Source organism: Rhipicephalus microplus, unplaced genomic scaffold, assembly GCF_043290135.1.
Source record: "Rhipicephalus microplus isolate Deutch F79 unplaced genomic scaffold, USDA_Rmic scaffold_33, whole genome shotgun sequence".
NCBI classification, from domain to species: Eukaryota; Metazoa; Arthropoda; class Arachnida; order Ixodida; family Ixodidae; genus Rhipicephalus; species Rhipicephalus microplus.
In genome coordinates, this window is record NW_027464606.1 from 4542826 (window position 1) to 4567822 (window position 24997).

The window sequence follows — 24997 nt, forward strand, 5'->3', positions numbered from 1 at the left end:
TTCGCACTTGTAACGGTACAACACGCAGTATTTGGCTTGTTCATGCCGTTTTGTGTGCTTTCACAACATTTCACCTATCGCAGTTTCGTACTCGCAATAAAACAACACTATCTCGTTAGATGACGTTGTTTTTGGTAGTTTCACGACGCTACCTAGCTTAAACTAACATAACTCAACCTAACATGACCTTCGCACTTCTATCGTTAGAAAACGTTTTACTCGCTACTTTACATTGCTTTCTACAACATTACGACGGTTTCAAGCACTTTCACATTAGATATCACAGTTCCCAACTTGTAAAGGTGAAAAACACTGCATCTCACTAAGTGACATTGTTTAATGCGGTTTTACGACGGTTCATACCTTAACCTAACCTAACCTAACCTAACCTAACCTTACCTAACCTAACCTAACCTAACCCAACCCGACCCAACCTAACCTAACCTAACCTAACCTAAACTAACCTAACCCAACCTAACCTAACCTAACCTAACCCAACCTAACCCAACCCAACCCAACCTAACCTAAGCTAACCTAACCTAACCTAACCAAACCTAACCTAACTTAACCTAACCTAACGTAACCTAACCTAACCTATTCTAACGTAACATAACCTTACCTGACCTAACCTAACCTAACGTAACCTAACCTAACCTAACATAACCTAACGTAACCTAACCTAACCTAAGCTAACGTAACCTAACCTAACCCAACCTAACCCAACCCAACCCAACCCAACAACACCCAACCCAACCTAACCTAACCTAACCTTACCTAACCTAACCAAATTATCCTTACCTAACCTAACCTAACCTAACGTAACCTAACCTAACCTAACCTAACGTAACCTAACCTAACCTAACGTAACCTAACCTAACCTAACCCAACCTAACCTAACCTAACCTAACCTAACCCAACTCAACCCAACCTAACCTAATCGAACCTAACCTAACCTAACCTAACCTAACCAAACCTAACCTAACCTAACCTAACCTAACCTAACCTAACGACGGTTGCAAGCGCTTTCACATTAAATATCGCAGTTCCCCACTTTTAATGGTGAAAAACACTGCATCTCAGTAATTGACATTGTTTAATGCGGTTTTACGACGGTTCATATCTTAACCTAACCTAACAATCGCACTTGTATCTAAAAACGCTCTATTACACTGTTGTGTTAACAATTACGATATTTGCATAACCTCACAGTTTTTCACCAACTTATTGCAGTACAGAACGCTGTATCTCGCTAAATGACATTGTTCTTTAAGGTTTCACGATGCTTGCATGCGCTTTAACGAGAATATCACAATATAGCAGTTTCGCACTTGTAACGGTAGAACACGCAGTATTTGGCTTGTTCATGCCGTTTTGTGTGCTTTCACAACATTTCACCTATCGCAGTTTAATACTCGCTATAAAACAACACTATCTCGTTAGATGACGTAGTTTTTGGTAGTTTCACGACGCTACCTAGCTTAAACTAACCTAACCTAACCTTCGCACTTCTATCGTTAAAAACGTTTTACTCGCCACTTTACAATGTTTTCTACAAGATTACGACGGTTTCATGCGCTTTCACATTAGATATCGTAGTTCCCGACTTGTAATGTTGAAAAACACTACATCTCACTAAGTGACATTGTTTAATGCGGTTTTACGACGGTTGATATGTCAACCTAACCTAACATTCGCACTTGTATCTAAAGACGCTCAATTACACTGTTTCGTTCACAATTACGATATTTGCTTGACCTCACAGTTTCTCACCAACTTATTACAGTACAGAACGCTGTATCTCGCTAAATGACATCGTTCTTTAAGGTTTCACGATACTTGCATGCGCTTTACCGAGAATGTCACAACATAGCAGTTTCGCACTTGTAACGGTACAACACGCAGTATTTGGCTTGTTCATGCCGTTTTGTGTGCTTTCACAACATTTTACCTATCGCAGTTTCGTACTCGCAATAAAACAACACTATCTCGTTAGATGACGTCGTTTTTGGTGGTTTCACGACGCTACCTAGCTTAAACTAACATAACTCAACCTAACATAACCTTCGCACTTCTATCGTTTGAAAACGTTTTACTCGCTACTTTACATTGCTTTCTACAACATTACGACGGTTTCAAGCGCTTTCACATTAGATATCGCAGTTCCCAACTTGTAAAGGTGAAAAACACTGCATCTCACTAAGTGACATTGTTTATTGCGGTTTTACGACGGTTGACACCTTAACCTAACGTAACCTAACCTAACCTAACCCAACCTAACCTAACATAACCTAACCTAACCTAACCTAACATAACCTAACCTAACCTAACCTAACCAAACCTAACCTAACCTAACCTAACCTAACCTAACGACGTTTGCAAGCGCTTTCACATTAGATATCGCAGTTCCCAACTTGTAATGGTGAAAAACACTGCATCTCACTAAGTGACATTGTTTAATGCGGTTTTACGACGGTTCATATATTAACCTAACCTAACATTCGTACTTGTATTGAAAAACGCTCTATTACACTGTCTCGTTCACAATTACGATATTTGCATAACCTCACAATTTTTCACCAACTTATTGCAGTACAGAACGCTGTATCTCGCTAAATGACATTGTTCTTTAAGGTTTCACGATGCTTGCATGCGCTTTAACGAGAATATCACAATATAGCAGTTTCGCACTTGTAACGGTAGAACACGCAGTATTTGGCTCGTTCATGCCGTTTTGTGTGCTTTCACAACATTTCACCTATCGCAGTTTAATACTCGCTATAAAACAACACTATCTCGTTAGATGACGTAGTTTTTGGTAGTTTCACGACGCTACCTAGCTTAAACTAACCTAACCTAACCTAACCTTCGCACTTCTATCGTTAAAAAACGTTTTACTCGCCACTTTACAATGTTTTCTACAAGATAACGACGGTTTCATGCGCTTTCACATTAGATATCGTAGTTCCCGACTTGTAATGTTGAAAAACACTACATCTCACTAAGTGACATTGTTTAATGCGGTTTTACGACGGTTGATATGTCAACCTAACCTAACATTCGCACTTGTATCTAAAGACGCTCAATTACACTGTTTCGTTCACAATTACGATATTTGCTTGACCTCACAGTTTCTCACCAACTTATTACAGTACAGAACGCTGTATCTCGCTAAATGACATCGTTCTTTAAGGTTTCACGATACTTGCATGCGCTTTACCGAGAATGTCACAACATAGCAGTTTCGCACTTGTAACGGTACAACACGCAGTATTTGGCTTGTTCATGCCGTTTTGTGTGCTTTCACAACATTTTACCTATCGCAGTTTCGTACTCGCAATAAAACAACACTATCTCGTTAGATGAAATCGTTTTTGGCGGTTTCACGACGCTACCTAGCTCAAACTAACCGAACCTTCGCACTTCTACCGTTAGAAAACGTTTTATTCGCTACTTTACAATGTTTTCTACAAGATTACGACGGTTTCATGCGCTTTCACATTAGATATCGCAGTTCCCGACTTGTAATGGTGAAAAACACAGCATCTCACTAAGTGACATTGTTTAATGCGGTTTTAGCGCGGTTCATATCTTAACCTAACCTAACCTTACCTAAACCGACCTAACCTAACCTAACCTAACCAAACCTTACCTAACATACCCTAACCTAACCTAACCTAACCTAACCTAACCAAACCTAACCTAACCTAACCTAACGTAACCTAACCTAACCTAACCTAACCTAACCTAACGACGTTTGCAAGCGCTTTCACATTAGATATCGCAGTTCCCGACTTGTAATGGTGAAAAACACTGCATCTCACTGAGTGACATTGTTTAATGCGGTTTTACGACGGTTCATATCTTAACCTAACCTAACATTCGCACTTGTATTAAAAAACGCTCTATTACACTGTTTCGTTCACAATTAGGATATTTGCATAACCTCACAGTTTTTCACCAACTTATTGCAGTACAGAACGCTGTATCTCGCTAAATGACATCGTTCTTTAAGGTTTCACGATGCTTGCATGCGCTTTAACGAGAATATCACAACATAGCAGTTTCGCACTTGTAACGGTACAACACGCAGTATTTGGCTTGTTCATGCCGTTTTGTGTGCTTTCACAACATTTCACCTATCGCAGTTTCGTACTCGCAATAAAACAACACTATCTCGTTAGATGACGTTGTTTTTGGTAGTTTCACGATGCTACCTAGCTTAAACTAACATAACTCAACCTAACATGACCTTCGCACTTCTATCGTTAGAAAACGTTTTACTCGCTACTTTATATTGCTTTCTACCACATTACGACGGTTTCAAGCGCTTTCACATTAGATATCACAGTTCCCAACTTGTAAAGGTGAAAAACACTGCATCTCACTAAGTGACATTGTTTAATGCGGTTTTACGACGGTTCATACCTTAACCTAACCTAACCTAACCTAACCTAACCTTACCTAACCTAACCTAACCTAACCCAACCCAACCCAACCTAACCCAACCCAACCCAACCTAACCTAACCTAAGCTAACCTAACCTAACCTAACCAAACCTAACCTAACCTAACCTAACCTAACGTAACCTAACCTAACCTATTCTAACGTAACCTAACCTTACCTGACCTAACCTAACCTAACGTAACCTAACCTAACCTAACATAACCTAACGTAACCTAACCTAACCTAACCTAACGTAACCTAACCTAACCTAACGTAACCTAACCTAACCCAACCTAACCTAACCCAACTCAACCCAACCTAACCTAATCTAACCTAACCTAACCTAACCTAACCTAACCTAACCTTACCTAACCTAACCTAACCTAACCCAACCCAACCCAACCTAACCTAACCTAACCTAAACTAACCTAACCCAACCTAACCTAACCTAACCTAACCTAACCCAACCTAACCCAACCCAACCCAACCTAACCTAACCTAACCTAACCTAACCTAACTTAACCTAACCTAACGTAACCTAACCTAACCTATTCTAACGTAACCTAACCTTACCTGACCTAACCTAACCTAACGTAACCTAACCTAACCTAACCTAACATAACCTAACGTAACCTAACCTAACCTAACCTAACCTAACGTAACCTAACCTAACCTAACCCAACCTAACCCAACCCAACCCAACCCAACAACACCCAACCCAACCTAACCTAACCTAACCTAACCTTACCTAACCTAACCAAATTATCCTTACCTAACCTAACCTAACCTAACGAAACCTAACCTAACCTAACCTAACGTAACCTAACCTAACCTAACCTAACCTGACCTAACCCAACCTAACCTAACCTAACCTAACCTAACCCAACTCAACCCAACCTAACCTAATCTAACCTAACCTAACCTAACCTAACCTAACCAAACCTAACCAAACCTAACCTAACCTAACCTAACCTAACGACGGTTGCAAGCGCTTTCACATTAAATATCGCCGTTCCCCACTTTTAATGGTGAAAAACACTGCATCTCACTAAGTGACATTGTTTAATGCGGTTTTACGACGGTTCATATCTTAACCTAACCTAACATTCGTACTTGTATTGAAAAACGCTCTATTACACTGTTTCGTTCACAATTACGATATTTGCATAACCTCACAGTTTTTCACCAACTTATTGCAGTACAGAACGCTGTATCTCGCTAAATGACATTGTTCTTTAAGGTTTCACGATGCTTGCATGCGCTTTAACGAGAATATCACAATATAGCAGTTTCGCACTTGTAACAGTAGAACACGCAGTATTTGGCTTGTTCATGCCGTTTTGTGTGCATTCACAACGTTTCACCTATCGCAGTTTAATACTCGCTATAAAACAACACTATCTCGTTAGATGACGTCGTTTTTGGTAGTTTCACGACGCTACCTAGCTTAAACTAACCTAACCTAACCTAACCTTCGCACTTCTATCGTTAGAAAACGTTTTATTCGCCAATTTACAATGTTTTCTACAAGATTACGACGGTTTCATGCGCTTTCACATTAGATATCGTAGTTCCCGACTTGTAATGTTGAAAAACACTACATCTCACTGACATTGTTTAATGCGGTTTTACGACGGTTGATATGTCAACCTAACCTAACAATCGCACTTGTATCTAAAGACGCTCAATTACACTGTTTCGTTCACAATTACGATATTTGCTTGACCTCACAGTTTCTCACCAACTTATTACAGTACAGAACGCTGTATCTCGCTAAATGACATCGTTCTTTAAGGTTTCACGATACTTGCATGCGCTTTACCGAGAATGTCACAACATAGCAGTTTCGCACTTGTAACGGTACAACACGCAGTATTTGGCTTGTTCATGCCGTTTTGTGTGCTTTCACAACATTTCACCTATCGCAGTTTAATACTCGCAATAAAACAACACTATCTCGTTAGAAGACGTCGTTTTTGGTGGTTTCACGACGCTACCTAGCTTAAACTAACATAACTCAACCTAACATGACCTTCGCACTTCTGTCGTTAGAAAACGTTTTACTCGCTACTTTACATTGCTTTCTACAACATTACGACGGTTTCAAGCGCTTTCACATTAGATATCGCAGTTCCCAACTTGTAAAGGTGAAAAACACTGCATCTCACTAAGTGACATTGTTTATTGCGGTTTTACGACGGTTCATACCTTAACCTAACGTAACCTAACCTAACCTAACCCAACCTAACCTAACATAACCTAACCTAACCTAACCTAACCAAAGCTAACCTAACGTAACCTAACCTCACCTAACCTAACCTAACCGAACGACGTTTGCAAGCGCTTTCACATTAGATATCGCAGTTCCCAACTTGTAATGGTGAAAAACACTGCATCTCACTAAGTGACATTGTTTATTGCGGTTTTACGACGGTTCATATCTTAACCTAACCTAACATTCGTACTTGTATTGAAAAACGCTCTATTACACTGTTTCGTTCACAATTACGATAATTGCATAACATCACAGTTTTTCACCAACTCATTGCAGTACAGAACGCTGTATCTCGCTAAATGACATTGTTCTTTAAGGTTTCACGATGCTTGCATGCGCTTTAACGGGAATATCACAATATAGCAGTTTCGCACTTGTAACGGTAGAACACGCAGTATTTGGCTTGTTCATGCCGTTTTGTGTGCATTCACAACATTTCACCTATCGCAGTTTAATACTCGCAATAAAACAACACTATCTCGTTAGATGACGTCGTTTTTGGTAGTTTCACGACGCTACATAGCTTAAACTAACATAACTCAAGCTAACCTTCGCACTTCTATCGTTAGAAAACGTTTTATTCGCTACTTTACAATGTTTTCTACAAGATTACGACGGTTTCATGCGCTTTCACATTAGATATCGCAGTTCCCGACTTGTAATGGTGAAAAACACAGCATCTCACTAAGTGACATTGTTTAATGCGGTTTTAGCGCGGTTCATATCTTAACCTAACCTAACCTTACCTAAACCAACCTAACCTAACCTAACCTAACCAAACCTTACCTAACATACCCTAACCTAACCTAACCTAACCTAACCTAACCAAACCTAACCTAACCTAACCTAACGTAACCTAACCTAACCTAACCTAACCTAACCTAACCTAACCTAACGACGTTTGCAAGCGCTTTCACATTAGATATCGCAGTTCCCGACTTGTAATGGTGAAAAACACTGCATCTCACTAAGTGACATTGTTTAATGCGGTTTTACGACGGTTCATATCTTAACCTAACCTAACATTCGCACTTGTATTAAAAAACGCTCTATTACACTGTTTCGTTCACAATTAGCATATTTGCATAACCTCACAGTTTTTCACCAACTTATTGCAGTACAGAACGCTGTATCTCGCTAAATGACATCGTTCTTTAAGGTTTCACGATGCTTGCATGCGCTTTAACGAGAATATCACAACATAGCAGTTTCGCACTTGTAACGGTACAACACGCAGTATTTGGCTTGTTCATGCCGTTTTGTGTGCTTTCACAACATTTCACCTATCGCAGTTTCGTACTCGCAATAAAACAACACTATCTCGTTAGATGACGTTGTTGTTGGTAGTTTCACGACGCTACCTAGCTTAAACTAACATAACTCAACCTAACATGACCTTCGCACTTCTATCGTTAGAAAACGTTTTACTCGCTACTTTACATTGCTTTCTACCACATTACGACGGTTTCAAGCGCTTTCACATTAGATATCACAGTTCCCAACTTGTAAAGGTGAAAAACACTGCATCTCACTAAGTGACATTGTTTAATGCGGTTTTACGACGGTTCATACCTTAACCTAACCTAACCTAACCTAACCTTACCTAACCTAACCTAACCTAACCCAACCCAACCCAACCTAACCCAACCCAACCCAACCTAACCTAACCTAAGCTAACCTAACCTAACCTAACCAAACCTAACCTAACCTAACTTAACCTAACCTAACGTAACCTAACCTAACCTATTCTAACGTAACCTAACCTTACCTGACCTAACCTAACCTAACATAACCTAACGTAACCTAACCTAACCTAACCTAACGTAACCTAACCTAACCTAACGTAACCTAACCTAACCTAACCCAACCTAACCTAACCTAACCTAACCTAACCCAACTCAACCTAACCTAACCTAATCTAACCTAACCTAACCTAACCTAACCAAACCTAACCTAACCTAACCTAACCTAACCTAACCTAACCTAACCTAGCCTAACCTAACGACGGTTGCAAGCGCTTTCACATTAAATATCGCAGTTCCCCACTTTTAATGGTGAAAAACACTGCATCTCAGTAATTGACATTGTTTAATGCGGTTTTACGACGGTTCATATCTTAACCTAACCTAACATTCGCACTTGTATCTAAAAACGCTCTATTACACTGTTTTGTTCACAATTACGATATTTGCATAACTTCACAGTTTTTCACCAACTTATTGCAGTACAGAACGCTGTATCTCGCTAAATGACATTGTTCTTTAAGGTTTTACGATGCTTGCATACGCTTTAACGAGAATATCACAATATAGCAGTTTCGCACTTGTAACGGTAGAACACGCAGTATTTGGCTTGTTCATGCCGTTTTGTGTGCTTTCACAACATTTCACCTATCGCAGTTTAATACTCGCTATAAAACAACACTATCTCGTTAGATGACGTCGTTTTTGGTAGTTTCACGACGCTACCTAGCTTAAACTAACCTAACCTAACCTAACCTTCGCACTTCTATCGTTAGAAAACGTTTTACTCGCCACTTTACAATGTTTTCTACAAGATTACGACGGTTTCACGCGCTTTAACATTAGATATCGTAGTTCCCGACTTGTAATGTTGAAAAACACTAAATCTCACTAAGTGACATTGTTTAATGCGGTTTTACGACGGTTGATATGTCAACCTAACCTAACATTCGCACTTGTATCTAAAGACGCTCAATTACACTGTTTCGGTCACAATTACGATATTTGCTTGACCTCACAGTTTCTCACCAACTTATTACAGTACAGAACGCTGTATCTCGCTAAATGACTTCGTTCTTTAAGGTTTCACGATACTTGCATGCGCTTTACCGAGAATGTCACAACATAGCAGTTTCGCACTTGTAACGGTACAACACGCAGTATTTGGCTTGTTCATGCCGTTTTGTGTGCTTTCACAACATTTTACCTATCGCAGTTTCGTACTCGCAATAAAACAACACTATCTCGTTAGATGACGTCGTTTTTGGTGGTTTCACGACGCTACCTAGCTTAAACTAACATAACTCAACCTAACATAACCTTCGCACTTCTATCGTTAGAAAACGTTTTACTCGCTACTTTACATTGCTTTCTACAACATTACGACGGTTTCAAGCGCTTTCACATTAGATATCGCAGTTCCCAACTTGTAAAGGTGAAAAACACTGCATCTCACTAAGTGACATTGTTTATTGCGGTTTTACGACGATTCATACCTTAACCTAACGTAACCTAACCTAACCTAACCTAACATAACCTAACCTAACCTAACCTAACCAAACCTAACCTAACGTAACCTAACCTAACCTAACCTAACCTAACGACGTTTGCAAGCGCTTTCACATTAGATATCGCAGTTCCCAACTTGTAATGTTGAAAAACACTGCATCTCACTAAGTGACATTGTTTAATGCGGTTTTACGACGGTTCATATCTTAACCTAACCTAACATTCGTACTTGTATTGAAAAACGCTCTATTACACTGTTTCGTTCACAATTACGATATTTGCATAACCTCACAGTTTTTCACCAACTTATTGCAGTACAGAACGCTGTATCTCGCTAAATGACATTGTTCTTTAAGGTTTCACGATGCTTGCATGCGCTTTAACGAGAATATCACAATATAGCAGTTTCGCACTTGTAACGGTAGAACACGCAGTATTTGGCTTGTTCATGCCGTTTTGTGTGCATTCACAACATTTCACCTATCGCAGTTTAATACTCGCAATAAAACAACACTATCTCGTTAGATGACGTCGTTTTTGGTAGTTTCACGACGCTACATAGCTTAAACTAACATAACTCAAGCTAACCTTCGCACTTCTATCGTTAGAAAACGTTTTATTCGCTACTTTACAATGTTTTCTACAAGATTACGACGGTTTCATGCGCTTTCACATTAGATATCGCAGTTCCCGACTTGTAATGGTGAAAAACACAGCATCTCACTAAGTGACATTGTTTAATGCGGTTTTAGCGCGGTTCATATCTTAACCTAACCTAACCTTACCTAAACCAACCTAACCTAACCTAACCTAACCAAACCTTACCTAACATACCCTAACCTAACCTAACCTAACCTAACCTAACCAAACCTAACCTAACCTAACCTAACGTAACCTAACCTAACCTAACCTAACCTAACCTAACCTAACCTAACGACGTTTGCAAGCGCTTTCACATTAGATATCGCAGTTCCCGACTTGTAATGGTGAAAAACACTGCATCTCACTAAGTGACATTGTTTAATGCGGTTTTACGACGGTTCATATCTTAACCTAACCTAACATTCGCACTTGTATTAAAAAACGCTCTATTACACTGTTTCGTTCACAATTAGCATATTTGCATAACCTCACAGTTTTTCACCAACTTATTGCAGTACAGAACGCTGTATCTCGCTAAATGACATCGTTCTTTAAGGTTTCACGATGCTTGCATGCGCTTTAACGAGAATATCACAACATAGCAGTTTCGCACTTGTAACGGTACAACACGCAGTATTTGGCTTGTTCATGCCGTTTTGTGTGCTTTCACAACATTTCACCTATCGCAGTTTCGTACTCGCAATAAAACAACACTATCTCGTTAGATGACGTTGTTGTTGGTAGTTTCACGACGCTACCTAGCTTAAACTAACATAACTCAACCTAACATGACCTTCGCACTTCTATCGTTAGAAAACGTTTTACTCGCTACTTTATATTGCTTTCTACCACATTACGACGGTTTCAAGCGCTTTCACATTAGATATCACAGTTCCCAACTTGTAAAGGTGAAAAACACTGCATCTCACTAAGTGACATTGTTTAATGCGGTTTTACGACGGTTCATACCTTAACCTAACCTAACCTAACCTAACCTTACCTAACCTAACCTAACCCAACCCAACCCAACCCAACCCAACCCAACCTAACCTAACCTAAGCTAACCTAACCTAACCTAACCAAACCTAACCTAACCTAACTTAACCTAACCTAACGTAACCTAACCTAACCTATTCTAACGTAACCTAACCTTACCTGACCTAACATAACCTAACGTAACCTAACCTAACCTAACATAACCTAACGTAACCTAACCTAACCTAACCCAACTCAACCTAACCTAACCTAATCTAACCTAACCTAACCTAACCTAACCAAACCTAACCTAACCTAACCTAACCTAACCTAACCTAACCTAGCCTAACCTAACGACGGTTGCAAGCGCTTTCACATTAAATATCGCAGTTCCCCACTTTTAATGGTGAAAAACACTGCATCTCAGTAATTGACATTGTTTAATGCGGTTTTACGACGGTTCATATCTTAACCTAACCTAACATTCGCACTTGTATCTAAAAACGCTCTATTACACTGTTTTGTTCACAATTACGATATTTGCATAACCTCACAGTTTTTCACCAACTTATTGCAGTACAGAACGCTGTATCTCGCTAAATGACATTGTTCTTTAAGGTTTTACGATGCTTGCATACGCTTTAACGAGAATATCACAATATAGCAGTTTCGCACTTGTAACGGTAGAACACGCAGTATTTGGCTTGTTCATGCCGTTTTGTGTGCTTTCACAACATTTCACCTATCGCAGTTTAATACTCGCTATAAAACAACACTATCTCGTTAGATGACGTCGTTTTTGGTAGTTTCACGACGCTACCTAGCTTAAACTAACCTAACCTAACCTAACCTTCGCACTTCTATCGTTAGAAAACGTTTTACTCGCCACTTTACAATGTTTTCTACAAGATTACGACGGTTTCACGCGCTTTCACATTAGATATCGTAGTTCCCGACTTGTAATGTTGAAAAACACTACATCTCAATAAGTGACATTGTTTAATGCGGTTTTACGACGGTTGATATGTCAACCTAACCTAACATTCGCACTTGTATCTAAAGACGCTCAATTACACTGTTTCGTTCACAATTACGATATTTGCTTGACCTCACAGTTTCTCACCAACTTATTACAGTACAGAACGCTGTATCTCGCTAAATGACTTCGTTCTTTAAGGTTTCACGATACTTGCATGCGCTTTACCGAGAATGTCACAACATAGCAGTTTCGCACTTGTAACGGTACAACACGCAGTATTTGGCTTGTTCATGCCGTTTTGTGTGCTTTCACAACATTTTACCTATCGCTGTTTCGTACTCGCAATAAAACAACACTATCTCGTTAGATGACGTCGTTTTTGGTGGTTTCACGACGCTACCTAGCTTAAACTAACATAACTCAACCTAACATAACCTTCGCACTTCTATCGTTAGAAAACGTTTTACTCGCTACTTTACATTGCTTTCTACAACATTACGACGGTTTCAAGCGCTTTCACATTAGATATCGCAGTTCCCAACTTGTAAAGGTGAAAAACACTGCATCTCACTAAGTGACATTGTTTATTGCGGTTTTACGACGGTTCATACCTTAACCTAACGTAACCTAACCTAACCTAACCCAACCTAACCTAACATAACCTAACCTAACCTAACCTAACCAAAGCTAACCTAACGTAACCTAACCTCACCTAACCTAACCTAACCGAACGACGTTTGCAAGCGCTTTCACATTAGATATCGCAGTTCCCAACTTGTAATGGTGAAAAACACTGCATCTCACTAAGTGACATTGTTTATTGCGGTTTTACGACGGTTCATATCTTAACCTAACCTAACATTCGTACTTGTATTGAAAAACGCTCTATTACACTGTTTCGTTCACAATTACGATATTTGCATAACATCACAGTTTTTCACCAACTCATTGCAGTACAGAACGCTGTATCTCGCTAAATGACATTGTTCTTTAAGGTTTCACGATGCTTGCATGCGCTTTAACGGGAATATAACAATATAGCAGTTTCGCACTTGTAACGGTAGAACACGCAGTATTTGGCTTGTTCATGCCGTTTTGTGTGCATTCACAACATTTCACCTATCGCAGTTTAATACTCGCAATAAAACAACACTATCTCGTTAGATGACGTCGTTTTTGGTAGTTTCACGACGCTACATAGCTTAAACTAACATAACTCAAGCTAACCTTCGCACTTCTATCGTTAGAAAACGTTTTATTCGCTACTTTACAATGTTTTCTACAAGATTACGACGGTTTCATGCGCTTTCACATTAGATATCGCAGTTCCCGACTTGTAATGGTGAAAAACACAGCATCTCACTAAGTGACATTGTTTAATGCGGTTTTAGCGCGGTTCATATCTTAACCTAACCTAACCTTACCTAAACCAACCTAACCTAACCTAACCTAACCAAACCTTACCTACATACCCTAACCTAACCTAACCTAACCTAACCTAACCAAACCTAACCTAACCTAACCTAACGTAACCTAACCTAACCTAACCTAACCTAACCTAACCTAACCTAACGACGTTTGCAAGCGCTTTCACATTAGATATCGCAGTTCCCGACTTGTAATGGTGAAAAACACTGCATCTCACTAAGTGACATTGTTTAATGCGGTTTTACGACGGTTCATATCTTAACCTAACCTAACATTCGCACTTGTATTAAAAAACGCTCTATTACACTGTTTCGTTCACAATTAGCATATTTGCATAACCTCACAGTTTTTCACCAACTTATTGCAGTACAGAACGCTGTATCTCGCTAAATGACATCGTTCTTTAAGGTTTCACGATGCTTGCATGCGCTTTAACGAGAATATCACAACATAGCAGTTTCGCACTTGTAACGGTACAACGCGCAGTATTTGGTTTGTTCATGCCGTTTTGTGTGCTTTCACAACATTTCACCTATCGCAGTTTCGTACTCGCAATAAAACAACACTATCTCGTTAGATGACGTTGTTGTTGGTAGTTTCACGACGCTACCTAGCTTAAACTAACATAACTCAACCTAACATGACCTTCGCACTTCTATCGTTAGAAAACGTTTTACTCGCTACTTTACATTGCTTTCTACCACATTACGACGGTTTCAAGCGCTTTCACATTAGATATCACAGTTCCCAACTTGTAAAGGTGAAAAACACTGCATCTCACTAAGTGACATTGTTTCATTTCATTTCATTTCATTTTATTACCTTAAAAGCCCAACAGGGGCATTACATAAGGGGTGGGTTTACATATGTTCATTATACATTGTTAGAAATGACATTTGAATAAGCATTTTATTAAACATGACGTGGAAATATGGTTTACATGATTTTGTGGTATATACAATCAGTTGGAAAGATGAAAAATGACATCCAGTAATTGTTATTCTGAAAAATGATGAGATATCTCTTGCATGAATGCGGGTGCGCTGGTTAGGGCGGCAATTTGGTGAGGCAGGCTGTTCCAATCTATGGCTGTGCGAAAGAAAAAAGAACCTGAAAAGGTAGTAGTACGAGTGCGGGGGCGGCCCACATGGTTGATGTGCCCAGTTCGATGCGATGTTCTGCCAGGGGGAATAATGTACGGCGTTTGATTGAGCGAACAATGATAAAACTTATGAAAAAGAGATAGTGATAAAACACGGCGACGATGGGCAAGGGTCGGCAGACCCAAGTCCTTTCGCAATAAAGACACGCTGACATGATATGAATATTGAGAGTGTATGAACCTTACAGCACGGTTTTGCACGGTTTCGAGAGCGTTGCTTAAATATGTTTGGTGGGGGCTCCATACTGCGCATGCGTATTCGAGTTTAGGGCGGATTATGGTTTGATAGGCTAGTAATCTAACATGCTTTGGGGCTTGTTTTAGGTGGCGTTTAAGGAAACCAAGTGATTTATTAGAAGATGAGATGACGTTAGTGATATGTGCGTTCCAAGATAAATCTTTAGTTAGGGTAACACCGAGGTATTTGTATGAGGGCGAAGCTTCTAATGATATGTTATTGATTGAATATGAATAGGACAGAGGGTTACGTCGACGGGAGAATGTCACAACTTTACACTTAGCGGGGTTTAGTGTCATTAGCCAACAGTCACACCATTGTTGCAGACGGTTAATATTTGCCTGAAGAGCAATTTGGTGAGATGTATTAGTAATGGTTTTGTAAATGACGCAATCATCCGCAAACATACGGATATTACAGGTTACATGACCAGGTAGATCGTTAATATATATTAAAAAGAGGAGAGGCCCGAGAACAGATCCTTGAGGAACACCGGAAGTTACACGCAGGGAGTCAGAGGTGCTGTTGTTAATAAGGACAAACTGTGAGCGGTTATTAAGGAATGCTTCAATCCATCGTAAGACGTCGGGGTGTACATTTGCCAAAGATAGTTTTAGTAGCAATCGTTGATGTGGTACCTTATCGAACGCCTTCGCAAAGTCTAAAAATATCGCGTCTGTCTGTAGGTTAGTATCGAGATTTGTGTGAAGATCATTCAGAAACGCTGCCAATTGGGTTTCGCAAGAAAACCCTTTGCGAAATCCGTGCTGTGAAGGATGAAAGTATTTATTCGAGTCTAAAAATTTCATGATTTCTGTATAAATGACATGTTCCATGATTTTGCAAGGTACGCTTGTAAGTGAAATGGGGCGATAGTTAAGTGGGGAATTCTTGTCCCCTGATTTATAGATTGGAACAACCCTTCCCACCGTCCAGTCATGAGGTATGGTGCCTGTGGAAAGTGACTGAGAAAACAATAGACATAAATAAGCAGCACTGATATCTTTAGTATTTTTTAACACTTTTGAGTTTATGTTGTCTACTCCGGCTGAAGATGATAGTTTGAGATTGTCAATTAAAGAGGAAATACCATCAACATGGAAAGTTATAACTGGCATGGTATTAGGTGTGCTTGACGCTGTAGAAGGAAATGGTAAGCTAACTTCTTTGGTGAATACTGACGCGAAAGCTGCATTGAAAATGTTAGCGCACTCCACGTCGTCGACCGTTTCACCGTCTTCGTTAATTAGCGTGTTGCTGTTTATATCTCGAGGATTAATCACCTGCCAAAATTTCCTTGGATTGTTGACCAGCATCTTGGGTAGGTCTTCGTGAAAGTACGTTTTTTTTGCTTCCCGAACAGCTGACAAGTATGCGCGTTCCGCTGTGTAATATTTATCCCATGCGCATACATTTGTGGTACCTTTTGCTGCTCGGTATAAACGTTTCTTTTTGTTATCCAACCTTTTTAAAGAATTGCTGAACCATGGTTTTTCTGGTTGCGTTCCTATCGCTATCCTTGGGATGTATCTGTCTGCTAGGCTGTTAATTTTTTCTTTAAATATTTGCCAATTTGTATGGATAGTGCGTTTATTGAAAGACGTTTCAAATGAAACTAAAAACTCACACAGGTTATCGTACATAGCTTTGTAGTTTGCTTTCTTGTAAAGATGTATAGTTTTTTGTACTTTCAAGCGCGGAACTGCCCCAAAGTTAAAGGACGCGTGAATGACCTTATGATCACTGATTTCTTTTAGGTAGGCGATCGATGATAATTTGTCTGGTTGGTTTGTTAGTATTAAATCTAATACGTTAGCTGTGTTTTCCGTGATACGCGTTGGTTGAGACACTAGTTGACTAAGATTAAAATCAAGACAAACGTCAAGAAAGTTTTTTACCTCCGTCTCGTTTACTAAGTGGGGAGATAAGTTGTGCCAATTAATGTCTGGAAAATTGAAGTCTCCGAAAAGGAGAAGGCTAGCCTTGGTGTGCTTCGATGTTATTTCGAAGAGTGCATTGTTTAGCTCAATGGCAAAAGCTGGGCTACTGTGGGGGGGTCTATAGCAAACGCCCACAAGTACTGATTGTGGAGCGGCGTGACAATGAATGAAAAGTAGTTCTAAGTTCGACCTGATACTAAGAACAGAGCACGATAGTTCCTGGCTGGCAGCTATGAGGACACCTCCGCCTCGTGCATTCGGTCGGTCAGCACGAAACAGACTGAAATTAGGCAAATCTGTCAGTACTTCCGAATCTGAAATGTGGTCGCTAAGCCAAGTTTCGGTAAGAATTAACATGTTGCTTTTAGATGTCAGCACAAGGTTGGACACATGTTCACGTTTTGAAATGAAGCTGCGTATATTAGTGAAGATTACTGAGATGGGAAGACGTGACTTGCCTGTTGGTTTCGGACGACGGATTAATTTTGTCTCGATTTGTGGTTGCTATGCTTCTTTGACTGTTTGAGAAGCTTCATCGTATACGTACCGCTTTGGGCCCATGAACAGCGTTTTGAAACGCAAGGAATAGGGTGCAGATTTATCTTTAGCGAAGGCGACAAGGTGTTTACGGGCGTTCCTAACAGCTGGTGAAAAATCTTCTGCGACGCTAAAGTCAGTGCCTTTGAAGTTACGTCCTTTTGAAAGAACAGCTTCCTTCGTTTTATAAGACACAAATTTTACTATAATTGGGCGTTTGCGGTTACAGGAATGCCGACCAATTCGGTGTGCCCGCTCCATATCCTTGGGCTCAAGCTGTACCTTTAGGTAATCTGAGCAATGACGTAAAATAATTTTTTCAGAATCTGATGATGGCTCTGATGCAGACGGATCAGGAAGGCCGTAGAAAACCAAATTATTTCGCCTAGATCTGTTTTCAGCATCGTCTACACGCGCTTCCAGTTTATGGATCAGCTGCGCCGTACGTTCGCTGTCTGCCTGTATAGATTGCATGTCTCCTTGCAAGGCTATCACACTTTGGTAATTACCCTCGAGGTCCGTCAGCCTTTTACTTAACGTGTCCAGTAACGCGGTCGTAGCCATAGATTGGTTCTTTAGTTCCTGCATTTCAGCGATCATCTTAGCCTGACCAGCGGAAATCTTCTTCATTTCGGCAAGCAGCGCGGCATTATCTGGACCAGGATTGCTTTCAATATCACCGGAAAGCAATAATAGGGATCTAATCACGGAAAGACACTGAAAAACAATGGAAAAGCAGCACTGCGGGCTCGGTAGCTGCACAAGACAATAATTACTTGTTTTTTTAGCGAAAAGAGGATGAGATTTACAGACCTGCATGATGAACAGAAGCGGATTAGTGGACCGCATCATGGCAGTGCCACCGAGCCCACAGCGCGCGGGGGGTATTCGCTGCTCCTTTATAGGCCGCTGGCTGGCTGTTGACGATGGCGGTAGGGCGAATGGCATCTTGTCGAGGATCCATGCTTGGACTGGTGGCGCCATTGAACGGGACGATTGGTTGCCGATTCCGATTTGCAAATTGATGACACAGCTGGTGCACGGGTTCGCCTTGGCCAACGAAGCGCTCGTTGATTCCGCGGGAAAGGGCAGCAACATTCGCATGACGAAGGACGTCATAATCTGCATGATGAACAGAAGCGGATTAGTGGACCGCATCATGGCAGTGCCACCGAGCCCACAGCGCACGGGGGGTATTCGCTGCTCCTTTATAGGCCGCTGGCTGGCTGTTGACGATGGCGGTAGGGCGAATGGCATCTTGTCGAGGATCCATGCTTGGACTGGTGGCGCCATTGAACGGGACGATTGGTTGCCGATTCCGATTTGCAAATTGATGACACAGCTGGTGCACGGGTTCGCCTTGGCCAACGAAGCGCTCGTTGATTCCGCGGGAAAGGGCAGCAACATTCGCATGACGAAGGACGTCATAATCTGCATGATGAACAGAAGCGGATTAGTGGACCGCATCATGGCAGTGCCACCGAGCCCACAGCGCGCGGGGGGTATTCGCTGCTCCTTTATAGGCCGCTGGCTGGCTGTTGACGATGGCGGTAGGGCGAATGGCATCTTGTCGAGGATCCATGCTTGGACTGGTGGCGCCATTGAACGGGACGATTGGTTGCCGATTCCGATTTGCAAATTGATGACACAGCTGGTGCACGGGTTCGCCTTGGCCAACGAAGCGCTCGTTGATTCCGCGGGAAAGGGCAGCAACATTCGCATGACGAAGGACGTCATAATCTGCATGATGAACAGAAGCGGATTAGTGGACCGCATCATGGCAGTGCCACCGAGCCCAGTTTAATGCGGTTTTACGACGGTTCATACCTTAACCTAACCTAACCTAACCTAACCTTACCTAACCTAACCTAACCTAACCCAACCCAACCCAACCTAACCCAACCCAACCCAACCTAACCTAACCTAAGCTAACCTAACCTAACCTAACCAAACCTAACCTAACCTAACTTAACCTAACCTAACGTAACCTAACCTAACCTATTCTAACGTAACCTAACCTTACCTGACCTAACCTAACCTAACGTAACCTAACCTAACCTAACATAACCTAACGTAACCTAACCTAACCTAACCTAACGTAACCTAACCTAACCTAACGTAACCTAACCTAACCTAACCCAACCTAACCTAACCTAACCTAACCTAACCCAACTCAACCTAACCTAACCTAATCTAACCTAACCTAACCTAACCTAACCAAACCTAACCTAACCTAACCTAACCTAACCTAACCTAACCTAGCCTAACCTAACGACGGTTGCAAGCGCTTTCACATTAAATATCGCAGTTCCCCACTTTTAATGGTGAAAAACACTGCATCTCAGTAATTGACATTGTTTAATGCGGTTTTACGACGGTTCATATCTTAACCTAACCTAACATTCGCACTTGTATCTAAAAACGCTCTATTACACTGTTTTGTTCACAATTACGATATTTGCATAACCTCACAGTTTTTCACCAACTTATTGCAGTACAGAACGCTGTATCTCGCTAAATGACATTGTTCTTTAAGGTTTTACGATGCTTGCATACGCTTTAACGAGAATATCACAATATAGCAGTTTCGCACTTGTAACGGTAGAACACGCAGTATTTGGCTTGTTCATGCCGTTTTGTGTGCTTTCACAACATTTCACCTATCGCAGTTTAATACTCGCTATAAAACAACACTATCTCGTTAGATGACGTCGTTTTTGGTAGTTTCACGACGCTACCTAGCTTAAACTAACCTAACCTAACCTAACCTTCGCACTTCTATCGTTAGAAAACGTTTTACTCGCCACTTTACAATGTTTTCTACAAGATTACGACGGTTTCACGCGCTTTCACATTAGATATCGTAGTTCCCGACTTGTAATGTTGAAAAACACTACATCTCACTAAGTGACATTGTTTAATGCGGTTTTACGACGGTTGATATGTCAACCTAACCTAACATTCGCACTTGTATCTAAAGACGCTCAATTACACTGTTTCGTTCACAATTACGATATTTGCTTGACCTCACAGTTTCTCACCAACTTATTACAGTACAGAACGCTGTATCTCGCTAAATGACTTCGTTCTTTAAGGTTTCACGATACTTGCATGCGCTTTACCGAGAATGTCACAACATAGCAGTTTCGCACTTGTAACGGTACAACACGCAGTATTTGGCTTGTTCATGCCGTTTTGTGTGCTTTCACAACATTTTACCTATCGCAGTTTCGTACTCGCAATAAAACAACACTATCTCGTTAGATGACGTCGTTTTTGGTGGTTTCACGACGCTACCTAGCTTAAACTAACATAACTCAACCTAACATAACCTTCGCACTTCTATCGTTAGAAAACGTTTTACTCGCTACTTTACATTGCTTTCTACAACATTACGACGGTTTCAAGCGCTTTCACATTAGATATCGCAGTTCCCAACTTGTAAAGGTGAAAAACACTGCATCTCACTAAGTGACATTGTTTATTGCGGTTTTACGACGATTCATACCTTAACCTAACGTAACCTAACCTAACCTAACCCAACCTAACCTAACATAACCTAACCTAACCTAACCTAACCAAACCTAACCTAACGTAACCTAACCTAACCTAACCTAACGACGTTTGCAAGCGCTTTCACATTAGATATCGCAGTTCCCAACTTGTAATGTTGAAAAACACTGCATCTCACTAAGTGACATTGTTTAATGCGGTTTTACGACGGTTCATATCTTAACCTAACCTAACATTCGTACTTGTATTGAAAAACGCTCTATTACACTGTTTCGTTCACAATTACGATATTTGCATAACCTCACAGTTTTTCACCAACTTATTGCAGTACAGAACGCTGTATCTCGCTAAATGACATTGTTCTTTAAGGTTTCACGATGCTTGCATGCGCTTTAACGAGAATATCACAATATAGCAGTTTCGCACTTGTAACGGCACAAGACGCAGTATCTGGCTAGTTCATGCCATTTTGCGTGCTTTCCCAATATTTCACCTATCGCAGTTTCGTACTCGCAATAAAACAACACTATCTCGTTAGATGACATCGTTTTTGGTGGTTTCACGACGCTACCTAGCTAAAACTAACCGAACCTTCGCACTTCTATCGTTAGAAAACGTTTTATTCGCTACTTTACAATGTTTTCTACAAGATTACGACGGTTTCATGCGCTTTCACATTAGATATCGCAGTTCCCGACTTGTAATGGCGAAAAACACAGCATCTCACTAAGTGACATGTTTAATGCGGTTTCAGCGCGGTTCATATCTTAACCTAACCTAACCTTACCTAAACCAACCTAACCTAACCTAACCTAACCAAACCTTACCTAACATACCCTAACCTAACCTAACCTAACCTAACCTAACCAAACCTCACCTAACCTAACCTAACCGAACGACGTTTGCAAGCGCTTTCACATTAGATATCGCAGTTCCCAACTTGTAATGGTGAAAAACACTGCATCTCACTAAGTGACATTGTTTATTGCGGTTTTACGACGGTTCATATCTTAACCTAACCTAACATTCGTACTTGTATTGAAAAACGCTCTATTACACTGTTTCGTTCACAATTACGATATTTGCATAACATCACAGTTTTTCACCAACTCATTGCAGTACAGAACGCTGTATCTCGCTAAATGACATTGTTCTTTAAGGTTTCACGATGCTTGCATGCGCTTTAACGGGAATATCACAATATAGCAGTTTCGCACTTGTAACGGTAGAACACGCAGTATTTGGCTTGTTCATGCCGTTTTGTGTGCATTCACAACATTTCACCTATCGCAGTTTAATACTCGCAATAAAACAACACTATCTCGTTAGATGACGTCGTTTTTGGTAGTTTCACGACGCTACATAGCTTAAACTAACATAACTCAAGCTAACCTTCGCACTTCTATCGTTAGAAAACGTTTTATTCGCTACTTTACAATATTTTCTACAAGATTACGACGGTTTCATGCGCTTTCACATTAGATATCGCAGTTCCCGACTTGTAATGGTGAAAAACACAGCATCTCACTAAGTGACATTGTTTAATGCGGTTTTAGCGTGGTTCATATCTTAACCTAACCTAACCTTACCTAAACCAACCTAACCAAACCTTACCTAACATACCCTAACCTAACCTAACCTAACCTAACCAAACCTAACCTAACCTAACCTAACGTAACCTAACCTAACCTAACCTAACCTAACCTAACCTAACCTAACGACGTTTGCAAGCGCTTTCACATTAGATATCGCAGTTCCCGACTTGTAATGGTGAAAAACACTGCATCTCACTAAGTGACATTGTTTAATGCGGTTTTACGACGGTTCATATCTTAACCTAACCTAACATTCGCACTTGTATTAAAAAACGCTCTATTACACTGTTTCGTTCACAATTAGCATATTTGCATAACCTCACAGTTTTTCACCAACTTATTGCAGTACAGAACGCTGTATCTCGCTAAATGACATCGTTCTTTAAGGTTTCACGATGCTTGCATGCGCTTTAACGAGAATATCACAACATAGCAGTTTCGCACTTGTAACGGTACAACACGGAGTATTTGGCTTGTTCATGCCGTTTTGTGTGCTTTCACAACATTTCACCTATCGCAGTTTCGTACTCGCAATAAAACAACACTATCTCGTTAGATGACGTTGTTGTTGGTAGTTTCACGACGCTACCTAGCTTAAACTAACATAACTCAACCTAACATGACCTTCGCACTTCTATCGTTAGAAAACGTTTTACTCGCTACTTTACATTGCTTTCTACCACATTACGACGGTTTCAAGCGCTTTCACATTAGATATCACAGTCCCCAAATTGTAAAGGTGAAAAACACTGCATCTCACTAAGTGACATTGTTTAATGCGGTTTTACGACGGTTCATACCTTAACCTAACCTAACCTAACCTAACCTTACCTAACCTAACCTAACCTAACCCAACCCAACCCAACCTAACCCAACCCAACCCAACCTAACCTAACCTAAGCTAACCTAACCTAACCTAACCAAACCTAACCTAACCTAACTTAACCTAACCTAACGTAACCTAACCTAACCTATTCTAACGTAACCTAACCTTACCTGACCTAACCTAACCTAACGTAACCTAACCTAACCTAACATAACCTAACGTAACCTAACCTAACCTAACCTAACGTAACCTAACCTAACCTAACGTAACCTAACCTAACCTAACCCAACCTAACCTAACCTAACCTAACCTAACCCAACTCAACCTAACCTAATCTAACCTAACCTAACCTAACCTAACCAAACCTAACCTAACCTAACCTAACCTAACCTAACCTAACCTAGCCTAACCTAACGACGGTTGCAAGCGCTTTCACATTAAATATCGCAGTTCCCCACTTTTAATGGTGAAAAACACTGCATCTCAGTAATTGACATTGTTTAATGCGGTTTTACGACGGTTCATATCTTAACCTAACCTAACATTCGCACTTGTATCTAAAAACGCTCTATTACACTGTTTTGTTCACAATTACGATATTTGCATAACCTCACAGTTTTTCACCAACTTATTGCAGTACAGAACGCTGTATCTCGCTAAATGACATTGTTCTTTAAGGTTTTACGATGCTTGCATACGCTTTAACGAGAATATCACAATATAGCAGTTTCGCACTTGTAACGGTGGAACACGCAGTATTTGGCTTGTTCATGCCGTTTTGTGTGCTTTCACAACATTTCACCTATCGCAGTTTAATACTCGCTATAAAACAACACTATCTCGTTAGATGACGTCGTTTTTGGTAGTTTCACGACGCTACCTAGCTTAAACTAACCTAACCTAACCTAACCTTCGCACTTCTATCGTTAGAAAACGTTTTACTCGCCACTTTACAATGTTTTCTACAAGATTACGACGGTTTCACGCGCTTTCACATTAGATATCGTAGTTCCCGACTTGTAATGTTGAAAAACACTACATCTCACTAAGTGACATTGTTTAATGCGGTTTTACGACGGTTGATATGTCAACCTAACCTAACATTCGCACTTGTATCTAAAGACGCTCAATTACACTGTTTCGTTCTCAATTACGATATTTGCTTGACCTCACAGTTTTTCACCAACTTATTA